The sequence below is a fragment of the Quercus lobata genome, chromosome 1 (assembly GCF_001633185.2).
Source record: "Quercus lobata isolate SW786 chromosome 1, ValleyOak3.0 Primary Assembly, whole genome shotgun sequence".
NCBI lineage: Eukaryota > Viridiplantae > Streptophyta > Magnoliopsida > Fagales > Fagaceae > Quercus > Quercus lobata.
The window spans coordinates 35,089,403-35,094,986 of record NC_044904.1 but is presented as its reverse complement, the minus strand read 5'-3'; the positions used below and the strand labels follow the sequence as shown (position 1 = coordinate 35,094,986).

At 33.6% G+C, this 5,584-nt stretch overlaps 1 long non-coding RNA gene across 1 annotated transcript; it reads right to left on the bottom strand.

The window, feature by feature from the left end:
• Positions 1–1,978: 1,978 nt before the first annotated feature.
• On the bottom strand, positions 1,979–5,145 carry LOC115951098. The gene is made up of 3 exons (XR_004083245.1): positions 4,948–5,145; positions 3,478–3,532; positions 1,979–2,211 (listed from the first exon to the last, which is right to left on the bottom strand). It is a non-coding gene; the product is annotated as an uncharacterized LOC115951098 (long non-coding RNA).
• Positions 5,146–5,584: the final 439 nt, after the last annotated feature.

Here is a 5,584-nt window from a genome sequence, read left to right as displayed (position 1 = left end):
ATATAATATATATTTAAATATATATATATATATATATAAGTGCCCTACAATTGATTTAAAAAAAATTATTAAATATAAAAATATATTTTAAATATATATTAAATATGGGTGGGTCGGGTTGGGTTTGGCGGGTTTGTAATTTTATGACCCAAACCCAACCCAACCCGCCATAAATTTTTTTTTTTTTTTTTTTTGTAACCCAATCCAACCCACCAAGCCTTAAAAACCGACCCAACCCGGTGGGTCGGGTCGGGTTTGGCGGGTCGGTGGGTTTTCTGCACACCCCTAGCCCTAGATATCCATCCCTCATATCCTAAAAAGGAGTAAAGGACTAGAAGGCTAGATTATATGACTGTAAAGCACGTCCATGATGAATATATATATTTGGTATTCGGTTCTTCAGTATCCATCAAGCTTAGGCCAATTCTGTGCCTTGATTCGATTGGGGCTTTTGTTTTTAGTGTTGTTGGCTCTTACTGTCGTTCTCACCAATATGAAACGAAATTATTAAACGCACAACCATCAACCATCAACCATGTAGCCTGTAAGCTGTAACTGTAAGTCCTTATAGAAGCCAAAAAGAAGTAACGATTTTTTTTTTTTTTTTTTGGGGGTGGGGGGGGCTGGGTGGGGGATAAAAGAGAAAGAAGTAAAGTTAGATTATTGATAAATTAAAAAAAAAGGTACATCCTCATGTGACCATTCATTTGTTTAAAAATCTAGAAAGAGTTTCAAACAGGTAAAAGAAATTAATGTAGTTTCCTTCAAAGTAAGAAAAACTATTTTTTGTTTACCAAAAAAAGAAAAAAAGAAAAAAAAATTGAAATTTAATACAATACAACATTCGGGTGGTTTAGTTTGTAGGATACTGGGCCAACAAGTCTCAGGACTTGGGTTCGAACCTCAACAATTAACTGTGTATTGGTGCTCTTTATATCCCAATTCCATCCCAAATAGTTGACTTAAAAAATAAATGAGTTCCTCACACAGACCGGGAGTATGGAGTCTTGCCTAGGAGCGGATAGGATGTTATTATAGTTATGTCCAAGTAAGGAAGCTACATTGTCGCCCCTCTACCCATTTTTTGTTTACCAAAAAAAAAAAAAAAAAAAAAAAGCTAATGAAATTTAATACAATCTTGCCCGATTATCAGACATTTTTCTATATACATTTTGAAGGAACTTAATTTGGGGAGTTTTATTTTACAAGACTCTTATAAGTTATATCTCTCACATGTCTTTTTATGTTAGACCCTTGATTTTCAAGATGGGTGATTGAACGTGGTGGCACCTTCCACTTGGTGTGCATGGGAACAATGCTGAGTTCTAGCCAGTTTACTTGAACAGTTCGATGTGTTTACACGGCCTGTGGTGTGTTAAATATTAAACATGTTCACATATAGTGCACAAGTATAAAATAGGTGGTAGCAAGTAGCAACATGCCAACATGGTAGAACAGTTACCAAGTAGTTACTTGTTATGAACAGCCTTGTCAATGTGATGGTACACTACAACAAAAGTGGACTATGGTGACGAAACCTTTCGTCACAATATGTTCTAATTTCGTCACCGAATACATATGGTGACGAAATGGTGACGAAACAGCATTCGTCACCTTAGCTCCATCACAGAATGTATTGGTGACAATAATGTTTCGTCACCAATAAAAAAATGATAAGTGACGAAATTTTTTCGTCACCAATAAAAAATGGTAGGTGACAAAAATTTTTCGTCACCTAATATTTTCGTCACTAAACCTTATTTTCAATGACGAAATATTTTGTCACCAAATGTATTTTTTTTTCCAATTTCAATAGATTAGGTGACGAAGTTTTACGTCACCGATTGTTTTTTTTTTTTTTTTTTAGATCAAATGACGAATTATTTCGTCACCAATTTCTGCTTATAGTCAGATATGGCAATGAAAATTATCGTCACCAATTTTATTTTTTTATTAATATTCTTTACATTTACTTGCCATTACATTAACCTGTTCATTTCTAACAAAATCCATCATTAAAAAAACATCCATTCATTTCTAAGCAAATCCATAAGAAAAAACATCCATACAATCTAAAAATGCAATAAAGATGTTCACAAAGTAATTACAACTATTTATATACAAATAATGTCTTAGCTTCCAAACTTTACAGAAAATTATTTGAGTTCAAGTAGTCCCACAAAAGCTATCTTTTTGCCACCAATCCCATATCTGCACAAGTATAAAGGAAAATATATCAATAACAAACTAAACTGCAAACCTATATCCCTGATAAGATAACAAACTAGACAAAATAATCACAATGCAACATCATATGAAGCCAAACTATCAGAGAAAGAAGACCCACAACATTCTCATCAAATAAAAACCAAACCCACATTACAAACCATGGAGAAATCATAAAGAGTGCAAAAAAATCCAAATTTAAAACAAAACAAATAAAGTGAAATCCAAAGCAAAAACCCAGCCACCATCATAATCACAAATCCAATCACCACAACGAATAAAAAATCTAGCCAACACTATTAAAATAAATAAATAAAACTAGCCACCACCGTTAAACAAAAACCACAACCACCACCATAAACAAAAAACTCACCACCACCATTAAACAAAAAACACAGCCACCACCATTAACACAAAAACTCAACCACTACCATAAACAAAAAACCAAGCCATCACAATAAACAAAAAACTCAACCACCACTATAAACAAAAAAACCCACCACCTCTATTAAACAAAAAACACAACCACCATCATTAAACAAAAAGTACAACCACCAGCATTAACACAAAAACCTAGCCACTACCATAAATAAAAAACTCACCACCACCATTAAACAAAAAACAGAGCCACCACCATTAAACAAAAAACAGAGCCACCACCATTAACACAAAAACTCGGCGACTGTCATAAACAAAAAACCCAACCATCACAATAAACAAAAAACTTAGCCACCACCATAAACAAAAAGAACCTTAGTATCAAAAGCAATGGTTCCTCAAAAATGCAAACTGGTTTCATGCATATCATTTTACTCCACAACTCATAATCCCCATTTACTTACATTTCCTACACCACATGATACATCACACCTAAATAAAGATCTAATAAAAAATTCATTACTAGATTTTTTTATCCAATTTCAGTATTCACCTTGCACCATTTTTATACCCAATTTCTTGGCCAAAGAAACAACAAATGAGAGAACCTAAAACACAAATAGCATTCAGCCATCAGAAACATGAAGCAAATCACATATACCCAAGCTATCACCTTGCACCACTTTTTAAGGTGGCTGTTAGACAGAAAAAATACACACTAAAGAACCCAAAACACAAACATTTCAAGCATAAGAACAAACAAGCAAACCACATATAGGTAGTAGCTAAGCCAAGAAATTGGGTGGATAAACAAGCATATATTCATAGACAAGATGATCTGAGCAACAAATATCATATATTGACAAAACTCACGTGTTTTTAATGGTCACAACTTCTTCCAATTGCTTCCCCTTGACCCACTCAGAAGCTGAAAATTATGACAGAGAGCAATTAGAACAATCCCTTGCAATAACAAATGCCACAATGCCATGAAAAATGGACAATAAGCTAAAGTAGAACACAAACTACCACTTCCATGAAACTTGACAAATCAGTTAAAGTGACAAATATTTAATAGCAATTTCTAACTCTAGACCAAGTTTCAGATATTTTCTATAGCCACTGATCCTAAATAAAACAAAAGTGTGGAAGTATTTAAGGGGCAGTCTCATTGTGAGCCCTTGATGGTGCAGTTATATAAAGGAAGAGAAACTTTATTTCTGTCCGTTTTTAGTTTTTTATGAATGAATTCGTTAATAACTTAGCTCATGACAAGAAGGAAAGATCATACTAGGTACCAACAAACTAGGTAGAACCATGATATTTAACACAAACTAAATTTAAATCATTCTTCAAACTATGGGTACAGTACAACTCAAAAGTCTCAGAGCTCAGAAGTGAGAATTATCTTATACTAATACAACGTAGCCCGGAGTTTAATAAGTTTTATTGAAGACATAAATTCAGAGAGATTACATTACATTCTAACTCAAAGGCATGCTTGAACTTGAAAGCATAAAGAGCAATAGATGGACTCTAAAACCAACCAATGCAAATTCACCCCAATTCAACCCCACTAGACAAGAAACCTACGTTACCCACTGCCAATTGAACGATGTAACAAACACATACAAGAAAGCCTCAGTCTTAAAAACACAATGCTGACAAAATTTAAAAAAAAAAAAAATGATTCTATTTCACTTCTTAAAAAAAACGATTCTAAAAAAAACGATTATGGGAGAGAGTGTGAGATTGGGGATTTAGGGTTTAAGAGGGAAAATAATAATAATAAATAATCCACAAAGTCACCAAGTTTAACAAGGTTAAAGAAAGAGAGAAAGGATCGATGAGAGAGAGAGCTTACCGGTCTTTTTGGGAGGCTGAGAGACGTGGGTCAGTCTGTGGGAGGAGAAAGAGAGAGTAACAGTTTACACAAATAACAAATAATGAAAAAAATTTAGAACCCGCCTGAAAATTGGGCACCGCCCAAAAAGAAATCAAAAAAATTTCAGCACACGCTACTTTTTCTATTTTCTTCAAAAAATTCAATAAGCACAATGAATAACTGAGAACCGGCCGGTTTAACCTTAAAAATTGAATCAGGTATGATTGAACCGGTTATTGGCCGGTTTGCTTAAAACACCAAAATGCAACATTTTTTTTTTTTTTTTTTGATAGGAAAAACACAGTTGTTTTATGGTAAAGATCTGAAAAATAAAACAATCAACCGGGACTATCCTTTGCCATTGCCACTAAAGCTAATCAAAACATGAAAACTAAACAAGCAAATATAATTTTGAAAACAAAAAACCCAGAAAATAAAAAACATCATTGAGTGCTTACAGGGGTTTTGGAAGACTTAATTTGGAGAAGAATGTCCTTGAGGCTTTAATCACTGGAAGCACTTTTCAAGTTTCCATGGCGATTCAGTGGAAGATCCAAACCTTTCTCTGTGCTGTCTTCATTTTCATTCGAAGTAGCAGCGGACCCACCTTCCATTTTCCTTTACTTTTTTTCTTTTTTTTCCTTCAGTATACATTGAGTGGCTGAGAACTAAGAAGGTCTTGTCCTTTGACTAAGAGTCTAGCTAGCTTATTCTTTTTCCTTTTATTTTGTGTGGTTCTCATAATTTTATTTTGTGTCTGACACCACACGTAAAGAGTAAAGCTGAAAATATTGACATTTGAAATGTGTAAACAAATTCCTTTCAAAAAATATCTGTAAACAAATTTAAAAGAATTATGCTAGTGACCCAATTTTTTGTATAATTTTGTGTCACAACTCGTTATATGGTGAGTTGTAATTGGCAAGGGCGCGTTTTCACATGACCCATTGACATACCTTTACTAATCATAACTTGTCATATGGTGAATTGTGATACAAAATTGTGCTATCTAGCATAATTCAATTTAAAAGTGCAAGTACACCTCTAAATTTAATTTTAACTACACCCTTATCAGTACTTTTTTTTTTTAATATT